This window comes from Ochotona princeps, chromosome 23 (genome assembly GCF_030435755.1).
Source record: "Ochotona princeps isolate mOchPri1 chromosome 23, mOchPri1.hap1, whole genome shotgun sequence".
NCBI lineage: Eukaryota > Metazoa > Chordata > Mammalia > Lagomorpha > Ochotonidae > Ochotona > Ochotona princeps.
The window spans coordinates 11,163,878-11,179,792 of record NC_080854.1 but is presented as its reverse complement, the minus strand read 5'-3'; the positions used below and the strand labels follow the sequence as shown (position 1 = coordinate 11,179,792).

General features: G+C 44.5%; 1 protein-coding gene across 3 annotated transcripts in view; it reads left to right on the top strand.

Moving 5' to 3' along the window:
* Positions 1-569: 569 nt before the first annotated feature.
* Positions 570-15,915, top strand: part of GPBP1 (GC-rich promoter binding protein 1) — a 61,443-nt gene continuing 46,097 nt past the window's right edge. Inside the window, exons 1-2 of one of the 3 annotated variants that reach the window (XM_058680236.1) lie at positions 570-775; positions 1,974-2,906. The gene's annotated coding sequence lies outside the window, so the exon portion shown is untranslated. The remainder of the gene's footprint in view (positions 776-1,973; positions 2,907-15,915) is intronic. The other 2 variants (XM_058680235.1, XM_058680237.1) reach the window with 2 other exon arrangements.

The window sequence follows — 15,915 nt, the reverse complement described above, 5'->3', positions numbered from 1 at the left end:
CGAACGCCGGCCCCGGCGTGTACCGCACCGCGGCTCCTCAGAGCTCGGCTGCGGCGGAAGACGCTGCGGCGCGCGGCCCCGGAGCCCTCAGCGGCCCTCAGCGGCCCAGGCCTCCAGGGGCGGCCGCCTGCGCCTTGCGGGCCGAGGGGAGAGGTGGGAGGAGGGGCGCCTCCGCGAGGCGAGGGGAATTCCCCCTTTCCTCCCCCTCCCAACCCGAACCTTCCCGATTGTTCACGGGCCTCACGTCAGCAGCAGGGGGTAATCCCCGACTCCAGCTGCTCCTGACGTCACCGCGCGGAGCCACCGCCCCCCTCACGGCCCACAGCCTCCGGGGGCTTCGGGGGCCCCGCCCCCAGACGTAGCCACGCCCCTTCCCCCGGTCGCTCGACGTACAGGGCGGAGCGTTCTGGACCGGGGCGTGAGCGGTTGCTTGGCCAGAAGGTTCTGTGGTGGAGGCGCTCCTCCTGCTGCCCCGCCCCGCAGAGTCGTTCTTCCAGCGTCTTCCACAACGCTTTCTCCCTCCTCCGGCTCCTCGCCCCGCCTTCCCGCCCTGCTCCTCTGCTCCTCCGCTTCCTTCCCCGCCTCGCCACCTTCGCCGATCTCGCGAGACTTGGCCCCAGAACATTGCGGATCGGGCCGGCGCCATTTTGGGACTGAGACTGGTTGTGGGGGAGGGAAAAGCGGCAAAAGGGGATTATTCAAAGTACCGAAAACCTCCTCCCGGGATCGAGCGCAGCGGCACCCCAGGCCTGGGGCACCTCTGGTGGGGCGGAAGGTAACGGCGTCCTCTGTGCTCCGCGCCTCAGGCCGGGGGGGAGGTGTGTGTGTGTGAGTGTGTGAGAGAGAGAGAGAGGACGCCCGTGTCGGCGTTGGGGCTCGATGAGGGGTCGGGAGCGGCGTTGGCGGCGCGAGGCGTGAGGCTGCCCGCGGCCGGCGGAGCTGGAGCGGGGGCGGCGCGGGGAGGGCCCGTCCGACCCCGGGACGCGGCCCCGGCGGAGCGGAGGTGGCGGTTGTGGGGAGGGGCGGGCGGCCGAGCCCCGGCGGCTGGTCGGGGGATTGGGGGGGAGGCTCGGGGACCCCCGGGTCCGCCGCCTCCCGAGCTCCGTCTCCCCGCCGGCCTCCCCGCAGCGCGGCGGCCTGTGCGTGCCGAGGCCGCGTTGTGGCCTTGTTAGGGCTTCTGTGAGCGGCGCCTCGGCTCCCCTGCCCGTCCGGCTCTGGGGCACGCTCGGCGGTCCCGTGGGCTGTTGGCGCTCGGGGATAAGGGAGGGTGGGTGCACCGAAGGAAACCCCTCTTGCCGTGGTTTCCAAGATGGACCCGGCACCTTCCGCTCTCCCGGGTTTGGGCAGCGGGCGTGTGGGGTTCCTGGACGGAGATGGGAAGCTCCGGCTCGATCCGGCCGCTGCCCCCGGCTAGCCCCCGGAGGCGCCTTTCTCAGACCATCCCCCTTGACTGGCCAGCCACCTTGCCTGGCTCGGACGGGGGGTGTGGGGGGACCCACTTGCTCGTGGAGCTCCCCGGGGTCGGAGGCGGCGTCCGGCTTGGCTTGACCCAGCAGCCCGCTCGCCATTTGCTGCCGCTCCGGGCCAGGACACCTGACTGTTAGCCTTCCGTGCGCGCAGACCAGACCTCCTGCACGCTCCTGTGCCACTTGCGTGGTTGGACTGTTTACCTACAGAGTGTAAGGACGCTAGTTTATATAATTTGTTATTAAGTCAGCCCCCACGTCCCCGGTTGAAATCAGCACCCGCCCTCCACTACACCGTCCCCCGCGCCCCAGTACCCTACTCTTCAAGCCGTTTTTGTAATTCAGTAGACTTTCTAGTGACTTCCTGCTAGGGCGAAGCCTCTGCCAGGACCCTATAGGGTTTTGCAGAACTAAGTTTCTTTCCAGAGCTTGACTCCTCAAGGTGGGGATTGGTTTTTAGCTCAGAGTCGAAACTCTGTGTAATTTTCATTTCTGTAACTTTTACAGGTGAATGACTTACTCAGACATGAAGATCTAGCTTTTCATTGAAAGGCCCCGGATATTTCAAGTGGCCATTTTGGAATTACAGTGTTTTTGGATAATTTTGCCGCAGAAGTTTGTGAAAATTGGCAAGAATCATCTCTGAAGTGAATTGATGGTAGTGAATTGTTCAACAAGCTGCTTCAAGAGAGACCCAGGCATTTCTTCAGTGTTTGCTTTGAAACGGATCATATATAACTGGTTAAGATTTTCTGCTGGTGGTCTTTTTGCCGCCCCCCGCCCCGCCGGTGTTATTCAGCCCACGCTGTAAGATGTTTGATTTGTGTACTGAGTAGTTTCAGTAGTTTCAAATTACTGCTCAAATATTGGCCGTTTCACAGCAGTTTGTTTTTACCTTTATTGAAAGTTTTAAGAAATTTTGACTTCAGTCTTTTTTCATGTCACAATGGGACAGCTTTTCTAAATGAAGACGTTAATAGGAAGCAAAGTTTTTTTCTTTTAATCTTTTGTTTACGTGGAAATTTAAGATGTTTCAGTTTCCCACCAGCATGGTAGTACTGAGATAGCTGAGTGTCGCTCTGCATATATTTAGGAATGCTCTTCAGATGTGAAATTTTCCTTTTGTTTCTACCTTTTGCCTCATAAGTTGGATATTTAATCTGGAGTGGAGAAATAAAACTGAGAAATAGATGGAATAAACAAGACTTTGACCTTAAATCCAAGGAACTTAGGCTAATTCTGTGGATAGCCATATGAAAACTTTAAAACTGAAGTATGGGTAGCTGACTTGGAGTAACTCTATGTCAAATAGTCACAGGTTAAGTATCTTCAAAAAACTTGGATATTATTTCAGAGGATACAAAATAAAAAAACAAACTGGAAAACATAAGGATTACAGAGGAAACACCAACACCTTCCTGTGCAGTCCTGTTGGAATCTGTAAGTAGCACTGCCGTGAGCGAAGTCAAAGGTCCTTTGTAAATATAATGTCCCATTTATCCTAGGCGATTCTTGGAAGCCATTTATTTTCTTACAGTAATACTCCTTGTCTTTCCTGGACATTCTGAAGAGAACTATTAACCATGTCTGAGTAAATTGAAATCTAAACAGTAGAGTTTTAAAAATTGTATGCTTTCAAAGAGTAAAAGTAAATCTGAATAGCCAGCACTCATCTTAGTCTTGATTGGTTCATAGTCACAGGATATCCTAAGGAGTGTTTCCTGGGTCTGGGTAGTCAGTGTTTATTTTAAATGCACATGTGTAGCCAGACTGTTTTTTTAAATGTGCTTTTAGATTTCATTATAAATGTTATTCAGTGATCAGTTTAGAGTTATGTAGCTTGACATAGATTAGAATATGAATTTGATTTTTAATTTGTGAAGTTTGTTCTAAGGCATAACTGTGCTAATGTTTTACTTCATTGTACAAATTGTTTCGAACTGATTTTGTATCTCAAATCGCTGCTTATTTTAGCTCCAAAAAGAAGTCTATATCAGGAGCAGAGAAATGTAAGAAACAACTAAGAACCATTAAAGATAACTTTTTAAAAAATTTTTGGTTTTTTTGGGGGGGAAGATAACTTTTAAAATTAAGTATTTTTTTTTCTTCTAGTACATTTGCACTACATAAATTTATGAATGAAAAAAGTTTCTTGTAGTTTACATAGTTGATTTCTGGTTTTGGTTACCTTGAGTTACTGTTTTTTAATTTTTGCAGTAGATCAGGCTTTCTATATGAGAAATTGTCAGTGAACAGATTATGTATAGCAAAATTTCATTCAAGTTTATATCATTTAATTTTCTTTTGGAGATAATGAGTCTTTACCAAGATGATTTAGTTGCTCAGTTGCTTGTCTATTTCTAAACAGGATTTTTAGCTCAACTTTGAGTGCTGTTAACTCTTTGAGGGCAAAAGAAGTTGTGCAGTATTAAAGAACAGAGGTACTTACATTCAGGATGTCTGAAATTATTTTCTGCTTTATAGTTGAGATTAAAGTTTAGAAACTTGTTCTGTTGTGATAGACCTGTTGGGTGTAATTTGTGTTGAGCCTGTATATGGTACTTCATTTTCCATGAAGCTGTGTAAAAATTCATGTATTCATTTTATTCACTTGAGGAAGGTTGTATTTTAATGCATTTCGATTTAATGCTTTTCAAGTTACTGGCTTAATATGATTAAAAAATTGGAAGTGAAATCACATGACCCCTTATTCATGGAAAAGAACCCCATAACGTTTGTTGTTGACTATTGTTTTTCTGTACATTGCCCATGTAGATATTGTTAGCCTAGGAAATAGTGTCTAGATTTATTTCAGAGGCCAGAGTTTTTAAGAATTAAGTCCTTATCTGGTCTTGGTATTGGAAACATTTGCTTACACCAGAGTTCAAAGGTGGATATACTTGAATGTCCTGATGAAAATTTTCAGTATTTTCTGGAGTCTGAAATATATGGCACTACCGGTTGGCAGCAGGAGCAATTACTGAACTCTCCATACCCTCCTAAACTTATTTTCCTCTTGTGCTTGTCCTGCCAGCACTATCCTCCACTCCCCAACCATAGGTCTAAAGATAATATAATGGCTAGCGTTTATAATGGTGCCATGTGTTTCGTTGTATGCTTTATGTGTTAGTTCTTGATAGTGGTACTGTGAAGAAATATGACATGCACTAAGAGTCACAGTGATATAAATGAAAAGTTAAAATTTATGGAGGCCAAGACAGGAGACCATTGTCACTTGGTTAGAATTGGAATTTTTACTAGACTTTCAAATATTCTGACTCCAGAGACTGTACTCTTAACCAATGCCAAACTTAAGGCTGCCTTCTTGTGCATTTTACTGTACTAATTCATTCTGTTTAAACATTATTCTTAATATTTTTTTATTTCCATATGCTACTTCTCTGGTTCATGTTGAGTACGAATTCCTTTTTATTTATTTATTTATTTATTTATTTTTATTGGAAAGGCAGATGTACAGAAAGGAGAGACAGAGGAAGATCTTCCATTCGATGATTCATTCCCCAAGTGAGTGCAACAGCCGGTGCTGTGCCGATCTGAAGCCAGGAGCCAGGAACTTCTTTCCAGGTGTCCCACATGGGTGCAGGATCCCAAGGATTTGGGCCATCCTCGACTGCTTTCCCAGGCCACAAGCAGGGAGCTGGATGGGAAGTGGAGCTGCTGGGATTAGAACCAGCGCCCTATGGGATCCCGGTGCGTGGGACCTTAACCACTACGCTATTGTGTTGGGCCCTGAGTACAGATTCCTAATGGAGTATGGAGATAAGCTAATGGAGCTATAAGATAGAAGAAAAACTACTGTTATTGCTGTTTTTTTTATAAAGATTTATTTATTTTTATTATGAAGTCAGATATACAGAGAGAGAGAAAGAGGAAGATTTTCCGTCCAATGATTCACTCCTCAAGTGACGGCACCGACTGGTGCTGTACCATTCCTAAGCCAGGAGGCAAAAGCTTCTTCCCGGACTCCCATGCGGTGCAGGGTCCCAAGGCTTTGGACCATCCTTGACTGGTTTCCCAGGCCACAGGCAGGGAGCTGGATGGGAAGTGGAGCTGCTGAGATTAGAACTGGTGCCCATGTGGGATCCTGGCATGTGCAAGGCAAGGACTTTAGCCACTAGGACACCTCGCCGGGCCCTGTTATTGCTGTTTGTTAGGACTATTTGGATAAGTTTGTTTAGCCAAAAGTGTGATTGGTTGTGTTTGAAGTTCACACATTACACAGGTGTGGTGCTAGATGCAAATTAGTTAGTGTCTCTGGTACTTTACAATTAAGGAGGGAGGGAATAGGGGAAGAACTGGCCTGAGCAAGCATATAGTAGGCAAGGATAAGAAGGAAAACTTCTACCCAGTCATCTTTGCAGTTTGATTTTTATTAAAAATGTGCTAACAGTTTTGATCCATACAGGATAAGTTTGCAAGAAGACAGGTAATGGGTGGAACTTCTGTTGGGTTGTAGGAAGAGTAAGGGAAAGGAGAGTTGTGGTTATTGAACTTTCTTGACTTAACTTTAATAGTCAAACTATTTCTTCCTTTCATCTCTTGTTTATGATACTGGCTTTATATGCATAGCATTCATACACATTTAAAATTGAATCTTACTACATTTATCACAGCTATGGCTTCTCATTTTCAATTTCATTTACTAGTCTAGATTGGTGTTTGGCAAAGGAAGCAGGTAATGAACTCATCTCTTTGCCTTTAGTTTCGTACTGCTCCCAGTTAAGGTTTTACTTATTTTGTCATTTAAAAAATATATTTATTTATTTTTAATTGAATGGCAGTTTTACAGAGCAGGGAGAGACAGAAACCTCCATCCTTGCCTCATTCCCCAAGTGACCACAGTGGCTAGAGCCTAGCCAATCTGAAGCCAGAAATTGGGAGCTTCTTCCGGGACTCCCACGTGGTGCAAGGTCCCAAGGCTTTGGACCATCCTTGACTGGTTTCCCAGGCCACAAGCAGAGAGCTAGATGGGAAGCGGGGCAACTGGGACTTGAACTAGTGCTCGTGTGGGATCCTGGGTGCATGCAAGGTGAAGATTTAGCCACCAGGCTCTCTGGACCCCCCCGCCCCCCCAATGAATTTTTTTTTTGAAAGATTTATTTATTTTTATTGGACAGGCAGATATACAGAGAAAAGGAGAGGCAGAGAGGAAGATCTTCTTTCCAGTGGTTCACTCGCCAAGCAGCCACAACGGCTGGAGCTGAGCTGGAGCCAGGAGCCAGGAGCTTCTTCCGGGTCTCTTACGCAGGTGTAGGGTCCCAAGGCTGGGCCATCCTTGACTGTTTTTCTAGGCCACAAGCAGGGAGCTGAATGGGGAAGCGGGGCTGCTGGGATTAGAACTGGCCCCTATGGGATGCTGGTGCACTCAATTCAAGGACTTTACCTGCCAGGCCACCACGCTGGGCCCAAAACTGGCTTTTCAAATGTATACAGTTATGTAGCTTCACAGCAGAACATAAAGCATGTCACCCCAGCAGAATACTCTACCCTCTCACTAGCCTGTCCTTGGACACCAGCGGTCCCTTTTTTAGTTATGTGTGTGGTGTTCAGAAAGAAGTCTTGGAGTATCATGTGATTTTTGTGTTAAAGCTGCTCAAGCTGTGTTGGAAATGGAAAGGGTAAACTTTATTATTTACTATAATTTATTACAACAGTAGTAAGTAGAGATTTTTATGCCTCCTGAGTGCTAGTCATGCCCTAGAAGTACATTGATTCTAGTCTGCTTGCTATGAGGCGTGGTATCATTTAGTAGTGTACACAGCAAGACGTTATATTGTTCTGTTTATGTGTCTTGTCTTTGAAAGTGTAAGTACAAAGTTGAATCCTTGAATTTAAATTATGATTTCATCTCACCTACTAAGTAACAACTGTTGGTCAGGCTAATCTTTATAAACTTTCTAATTCTTTCTCTGTGAAATGGTTTCTTGTGCATGCGGCCATCATTTTGGTCTGGTGGAGTAAGCTACCACGTATAGCACTGGCTTTCCATCCGAGCATTGGTTTAAATCCTGGATGCTCCGTGTCTGATCCAGATTCCTATTAGTGTGTTTGGGAAAGCAGAAGATAACCCAAGATGCTACACCCCTTTCACCATCATGAGAGACCCAGGTGTAGTTCCAGGTTTCTGCCTTCAGCCTGGCTGTTGAGTCCAAATGGGGAATAAACCATTAAAAATATGGGAGATAATTTCTCTGGCTCTCCATCTTTTTAATACTTGACCTTTCAGATAAATCAGAGAAATAGTACCAACAACGTTATCAATAGAAACAAATGATAAAGAGAATGCAAAAATACTTCAAAATTGAAAAGTGTTATAAACATTTTTTAGTAATGTTGTTACAGCTGGTCTCATAGATAGTAGTGGTTGAGGACCATGTGATCCACCTGAGGGAGAGATTGTGAATTGGGTAACAGTTAATAAAAAGAACAGGACTAAGTAGAAACTGGATATGTTTAGATTACATCTTGCGTGACACGTTTAAAATGGTCCAACATTTTGTGCCAGTGAATAAAGGTGCTGTTTGTAATACTGATACATGTGAACCAGCCAGTGAATGGAAAATGTCTTTGCCCTCTCTCCACCTCTCTGTCAAGTAAATAAGTACGTTTTGAAAAGTTGTTGAAGCATGTGACATTATACTGTTGGGATAATATTTGGTGTAATCTGGTATCTTATCCTTAGGTGGCATCTTTTTTACTTTTTACTTTTTATTTTTATTACCATGTTATGATACAGTTCCACAGATCCTGGGCTTTCCTTTATCCCCTCCCCAATTTCCTTCCCCCCTGGCTCAGTTCTCCTATATTATTATTATAGTATAGTTCTTCATAAACAGTCCTAAGTTCATCATTGCAGGCGTGGACAATGGCAGAAGTCCAGCATCCTATTGTGAAGATAGGAGTACATAGTTTTAGTTCATCTTTTTGTATGGAAGTAAAGATGCATACTACATTGTGTCCTCACATCTAGATATGACAGTCTCCATTACACAGTTACTATACCTGCCCTTAAATAAAAAGCTACAATACAAAATTAACAACAGGAAGAAAAATAGAAATTAACAACACCATGAAGTTCAATAACGTATGTTATTAGATATGATAGTCTCCATTAGTTATTATAAAGCCGCTTAAATGAAAAGTCACAAAATAAAATCAACAAGAAAAAAATTAACAACACCATGATGTTAAATAATATGCGACTGAATGACTAATGTGTCACTTAAATGAAAAAGAAAATCAACCTTCATGAGAAAACTATGCTACTGTATAATCCATGAGTCACTGAAGAATTTAATAAAATGTTTTGAAGAGATGAAACTAACAAAAAAAATCAAAATTCATGAGATATAGTTTCTGAGATGTCTCCTGTAGGCAACAAATAGATGTTTTTTTTTTTTTTTTTTTTTTTTACTTAACCTAATCAATCTATGACATTTGATTGATGAGTTTGAGCCATTTACATTCAAGGTTAATATGTATGGGTGGTAATTTGATCCTGTGATTTTAACAATGGGTTGTTGTTTGGCTTAGTCTTCTGTTATTTTACTGGAATGTTCTTCACATTTGCCTTTGGTTTTGGTGGGTGCTATGCCTCTTCTGTCAAGAGAACATCTTTTAAGTATCCTTTGTAGAGCAGGTTTGGAAGAGGCATATTCTTAACTTTACTGTGGAAGAATTTTATTTCATTTTCAAAGACAAAGGAAAGCTTTGCTAGGTTCATTATCCTCAGCTGACAATTATTTTTCGTTTTAGAATCTGGAATATGTGGCCCCATTTTCTTCTTGCCTGTAAAGTTTCTGGTGAGAGATCTCCTGTGAATTTAATTGGCATTCCTTTATATGTCAGTTGATGTTTTTCACATGCACATTTTTTTTAAAGATCTGTCCATTTTTATTGGAAAGGCAGGTATACAGAGAGGAAGATCTTCTGTCCGATGATTCACTCCCCCACATGCACATTAAGGATCTTTTCCTTATGCTCGATTAAAGAGAGCTCGATTATCATGTGTCCTGGTGAAGATTGCTTTTGGTCAACCCTCTTTGGGAGTTCTGTGTCCCTCCTGGATGTTTCCCAATTTTTTCTCTAGATTAGGGAAATTTTCCCTCATTATTTCGTCAAATACATTTGTAAACCCAGCCTCTTTTTCTGCATCTTCTGGGACTGCCATAACTCTTATATTTGGCCTTTTAATAGTGTCTTTCAATTCTTGAATACTTTTCTTAGCTTGACCCAACTCTGCTTCCAGCTTTTTGTTTCCCCCTGGTGACAGGAAACATCTTCTAAGTCTGAGATTCTTCGTTCTGCCTCCTTCATTCTGTTTTGGAGACTCTCCACTGTGCTTTTAGTTTGCTCCACTGTCTTGTTCATTTCTGATATATTAGCTTTCATTTGGTTCATTTCCTATGTGACATATTTCTTAAATTCCTTGAACACCTGCTTTATGTGTTTCTCGTTAATAAGCTTTATAGCAAGTGTTTTGAATTTTGTATCCCCCATTTTCTTGATGTCTTCCTCAGTTAACTTTGAGGTTGGCAAAGGGTTTTTGCTCCTCTGCAGGGGAGTCTTTAGTAATATTCATTGCGCCTTTGTCTCTTCTTTTGCTCTTGGTCATTGTCCTTCTGGTTATTAGATTGTTCTCCTTGGGGCAGTTTTCTAAGTTGTGTCACCCACAGGTCTACAGTTTGATTTTACCTATTGCAGTTGGTACATGGCTTTTGTTTGCAGTCAGTTCTGCCACTCTCTCCAATGAGTTCCAGGTCTGGGTTCTTATGTTAGGCTCCCACCATGATCTCCATAGCCCCAGTTCCTAGCTCACCAGTCCGCACCTCCTGTGATACGGTGCTGAGGCTGTTGTCTGTACAACCTTTCTCCCACTTTTGATTGGAGTAGGTCCCAGGGTTGGGGAGATACCTGGTGTCCTATATAATAGCTAGGTTGCTGTTTGTTGGTGCTGATCTTGCTGGAACCTGTTGGCCATTAGGTCTGACAGCCACATGGATCTTAGCATATCTGTTTTTTTTAAACTGAAATACATATATCCATTTTCTAAAAGATTTATATTTATTTGGAAGGTAGGTTTACAGGGGGAAGGAGAGAGAGGGAGGGAAAGATCTTCTGTGTACTGATTCACTCTCCAAATGCTTGCAATAGCTGGAGCTGAGCTGATCTGAAGCCAGGTATCAGGAGCCTCTTTCTAGTCTCCAATGTGGGTACAGGGTCCCAAGGATTTGGGCCATCCTCTCCTGTTTTCCTAGACTGCAAACAGGGAACTGAATGGGAAGTAGAGCAGCTAGGACATGAACCAGTGCCAATATGGGATGCCAGCATTTGTAAGGTGGTGATTAGCCAATGAAGCAGTTGCGTTGCCTACGAATATCCATTTTTATCCCATTTCCACAATACTTGCATAAACTTCTTTTCTCCTGAACTCTCAAGGTAACCCTTTAGCTTTTCTTCCTATGTGATTTGTATGTTGCATTTTACTATTCAAAGGAGACAGATTGTCTTAAAAATGGTAAAATTGTTGGCTTAAAATCTCACATTGTTCAGACAAGCTGGGCAAAGTAGCTCCAATGGCTGGCTAATGTGTGAGTTGGTAATGGAACGGGGTAGATTGGGTAGGACTGAGCAATCCTTAGCCCACAAGCATAATTAGAAATCAGGATGGAGCACAGGTCATGCCGAGCTAGGCTCTTGCACTTACTGGTCTGTGTAAGCCAGGGACGCTAAGCCATAGTATCTAAGGTAGGGGCCGGGACAGGTGAGGGGCTGTGCCAAGTTGAGTCAGAGCAACCACTGGCATGCATGTGATCTATGGCTGGGAACAGGTCTAGTTGGGGAGCTAAGGGGACACCCCAGCTGGGTGGAGGTTCCCATCAAGGAGCATGGGGCTGGAATGGGGGCTGCGTTCTGATCAGGAAATGGTTGTAGTCACACTTAGCACAAGAGTGGACTGGGACTGGACGCACCAAGCCAGGCTAGACTCCAACAACGTCTGGTGCTCTGGAGGACCAGGGTAGATGTAGCATGGACTAGACTAGGTTTCAATCCCTACTGAGCCATATGTGAGCTGTGTCTGGGTGTGGATGAGCCTTGGCTGGGCTGAAACATCCAACAGCAAGAACCAGATTGGGTTGAAGGCCAGTCAGGAAAAGCCACTGTTCCTGCTAGGACAGGAGGTGAACTGAGTAAGGCTGGCTCAAGGACCCCTGGTATGTGAGAAATCTGGCATTGGGAGAGGTTCTGATGAAGGAGTCTGGGCAATTCCTCTGGCAAGACACAGACCCTGCAGGTAAGCACAAGAAGCAGGATAGGAAACAGCCCAGAACAGGTCATGGACAGTTTCCCACTGGCATACATTTGGCATGGGTCGGGGGCAGACCAGGCTGAATTAGTTCACGTTATCCACTGGCGAATCCGGACACCAGAACAGAGTGGGTCGAGCCAGGTTTGGTCGCGACAAAAACCAGTGCACACGACGGAATGCCAAGGTGAGGTTACCAGTACCAGATGTGACCGCAGCGCCCAACCAGCATACGTGAGAACCAGGAAGGAGGGGACGAAGCAGGCGGGGGAATATGGGGGTGCTCCCTTGCTGGACAGCTACTCCCTCTGGAGAGAGTGAACTGGGATGGGTGAAGTCCAGACTAAGGAGGGCTGCAACACCTGTGTGCCTCATGTGGACTAGATCAGGGAAAAGCCAGGTGCAAACAAAAATTAGAGTGGGTGAGGGTTGTTTGGGCTTTGCTGCAGCATCAGCAGGCTGGCACTGGGGGCTAAATCTGTCAGGTTAAACTCCAGAACCTCCTGGAGAGTGCATAATCAGGGAGTGGGAGTGGCTTAGGAGGAAAATAATAGGTTCCTCCCTCTTGGGTTACCACTCCCACAGGAGTGCACAAAAAACTGGATAGGGGCTGGGGTGACTAGACAGGCACCCAACAACATCTGTGTGGGGTGGATAGTGGAGCTGGTTAGATGGAACTAGGCTTCAATGCCTATTGACATGTATGAGAGCCAAATGGGATGTGGGACAGACTGGACTAGTCTGCTACACATACTGGCAAACCAGGGTAGGGGGCGCGCCTGGTGGGGGTTATTGTGAGTCGCTCCAACTAGGCTGCAGCTCCCACTGGTTTATGTGAGGGCCGAGTGTGTGCTGGGTGGAACCAGGCTGGACTGCAACACCCATGGGTTCCAGTGGAAGACAGGGCTGGAAACAGAACCAATCCAGCAACTGCAAACACCAGCTGATCAGGATGATGGACTGTGCCAGACCCTGTACTTGGTAGTACACACACGAATCTGGTCTGGAAACACCCAAAGTTTCTTTGGGGATCTTCCTGATTGAACTGCCAGACTCAGGACCCTAACCATGATAAGACAGAGGACAGAACAAGTCAGTCAACAACCTCAGTCGTATGTTGGCAGTGAAAAACTGGGCAAACGGAGACTCTAAGATGGACTATGTCATGGATTCTTCAGCGACTTCATTGTGCTCGGAATGGCAAGATTGGCACCAATTCATAACTGTTGAACTATCAAAACCACTTGAGCAAGACCCTCGGAGCATGCGCCACACCTGAGGTGGGTGGGAGACTGGGTGGGGCTTCTCCCTTAATATCCCTCCTTTCCTTAGATACATGAAGGAAACAATGTGAAAATAATAGTCTTACCCACTTTCCTGTAGCCCTTGAACCTTTTTACCCTAATTATGTAAAGATTGTCAAAAGTATGATAAATGGGAAAAAATCTCACATTGTGTCTAAATATAATATGTACACTCTGACTTGAAAAGATCTGTGTTGTTTGCACCCTCATTTTTCAGCAGCCCTGTTTACTGGTCCATTAACCTTAAGGGTTCTAGCTCTTTTTTTTTTTAAGATTTATTTACTTATTTTTTATTGGAAAGTTGCACATACAGAGAGGAAGAGATACAGAGAGGAAGATCTTCCATTTGATGATTCACTTCCCAAGTTCCTGCAACAGCTGGAGCTGAGCCAATCCGAAGGCAGGAGCCAGGAGCTTCTTCCAGGTCTCCCAAGCAGGTGCAGGGTCCCAAGGCCTTGGGTTATCCTTGACTGCTTTCCCAGGCCTCAAGCAGGGAGCTGAATGGGAGGTGGAGCTGCTGGGGTTAGAACCTGTGTCCACATGAGATCCAGGTGCTTTCAATGCGAGGACTTTAGCCACTAGGCCTCTGCGCCGGACCCTCTTTCATTTAAAGCACACTCCATGCATAGTCTTAACTTTTGTTCATCCTTCATCTAAGGTTTCTGGCAACAGCGATCTCGTTTCTTACTTCATGTGTTTAATGTTGTGTTCTTAATGCAGTTGCAGAGAATAAGAATTGTTGATTTTTTTTTTTTAAGAATTGGATATGTGTTGTCATATTTATTTTGGAACTTCTGTTAAACTTACTGTGGAGCAGTTGGTTGTTGAAGAGTTTGTAGCCAGGGTGATTTGGTAGATCATTTAGAAGCTGTCTTACATGCCCATACTTAAAACAGTTTACATTAGTGTCTACTTGCTAGATTTAAGAATGGCTCCTTTTGCTGCTCAAGGACCCTGCAGGCACTAATTCCCAAAGTATTTTGTTCTTTTTGAATTTAATTTTATTGCATTTCAGGTGTTTATACAGCATTTGATTGGCCTTTTGTTACTGCCTTGGTATATTAGACTGAAATTAGTGAATAAAGCTATTTCCAGTAAATACGTAAGATAATGGGTTAGTACCAGTTAGCCAATAGGCTTCTCCAGTCTTTAATAGAAGAACACTCAGGGCCCAGCGCAGAAGTCTAGTGGCTCAAATCCTTGCCTTTCATGTGCCTGGGATCCCTTATGGCTGCTGGTTTGTGTCACAGCTATTTGACAGAAGCGCAGTGCTTGTGGCCCGGGAAAGCAGTTGAGAATGGTGTAAAGCCTTGGGACCCTACCACCAGTGTGGGAAACCCAGAAGAAGCTCCTGGCTCCTTGATTTGGTACAGCTCAGCTCTGGTCATGGCGGCTGCTTGGAGAGAATACCAGTGGGTGGAGGATCCTTCTCTGTAAATCTGACTTTCCAAGAAAAATAAATGAATCTTTCAAAAAAAAAAGAAAAAAAAGTTCGTAGACAATGGAATTAAATGTACATTTATTTTTAAAAAAGCCAACAACCATTTGTTTCAATTCTTAATGCATAGTCTGTTCCTTCGCCTGTGTCTCCCTTTCTCTCGTTTGAGTTACAAGGCCAGGGCATGGCATTGACAAGGAGAAAAAGTTAAGATTGTTTAGTTTCCTTATTAGACATTGAGAAGGTGATTTCATTTTCTACTTAATTAAAAGGAATACTTGTTTTGTGTCTTGAGTGAAATAGAGTCTAAAACATTAAGTAACAAAGGCTATCTTAGGGAATGGTAATTAGTACCTCCTTGATAAATTATTGATTCCAATAGTAATAATTTTTAAAAAAGATTTATTTTTATTGCAAAGTCAGAGATACAGAGAGGAAAATCTTTCATCCGAGGATTCACTCCCCAAGCAGATTCACTACCCAAGCGGCCAAAGCTGAGCCAATCCGATGCCAGGGGCCAGGAACTTCTGCAGGTCTCCCCTGCGAATGCAGGGCCCCAAAGGTGGGGGCTGTTCCTGACTGCCGTCCCAGGTCACAAGGAGGGAGCAGGATGGGTAGCGTGGCTGCGGGGATTAGAACTGGAGCCCATATGGGATCCTGGTTCATTCAAGGCGAGGACTTTAGCCCTTAGGTCATTGAGCTGAGCCCAATCATTTTTTAATAAGTTAAACTTTGTAGTGTATGAAGTAATTGTCAGTTGCCAAAGATATAATTCCGGTTTATTCTGTAGCTATATAGACTTAAGCTTGTTTTCATACTTATTAGCATTACAAATGAAATGAGGGTTTATGCATAATGTAAATCAGGCATCTTATGTTTCTTGTGGCTAACTAATTCATACAATTTTTCTATTTTCTATGTAAATATGTATTTTAAAAATTTCTTGTTGGAAAGTTAGATTTATGGCAAGAAGGAGAGACAGAATGATCTTCTATCTGCTGCTTTACTCCTCAAGTGGCTGCTCTGGCTGGAGCTGAGTTGATTCAGAGCCAATCAAAAACCAGGAGCTTTTCAGTCTCCCATGCAGGTGTAGAGTCCCAAAACTTTGGACTGTCCTCTACTGCTTTTTATATTTTATTGTTGATAATGTTCACATAGTTGAGACTAATTCATGCCCATGGGCCCAGTGTGATAGCCTAGTAGCTAAAAGTCTTCGCCTTGCATGCACTGGGGTCCCATATGGGCTCTGGTTCTAAACATGGCAGCCATAATTTCCATCCAGCTTCCTGCTTGTGACTTGGGAAAGCAGTTGAGGATGGCCCAAAGCCTTGGGGTCCATGCACCGGTGTGGGAGACCTGGAAGAAGCTCCTGGCTCCTGG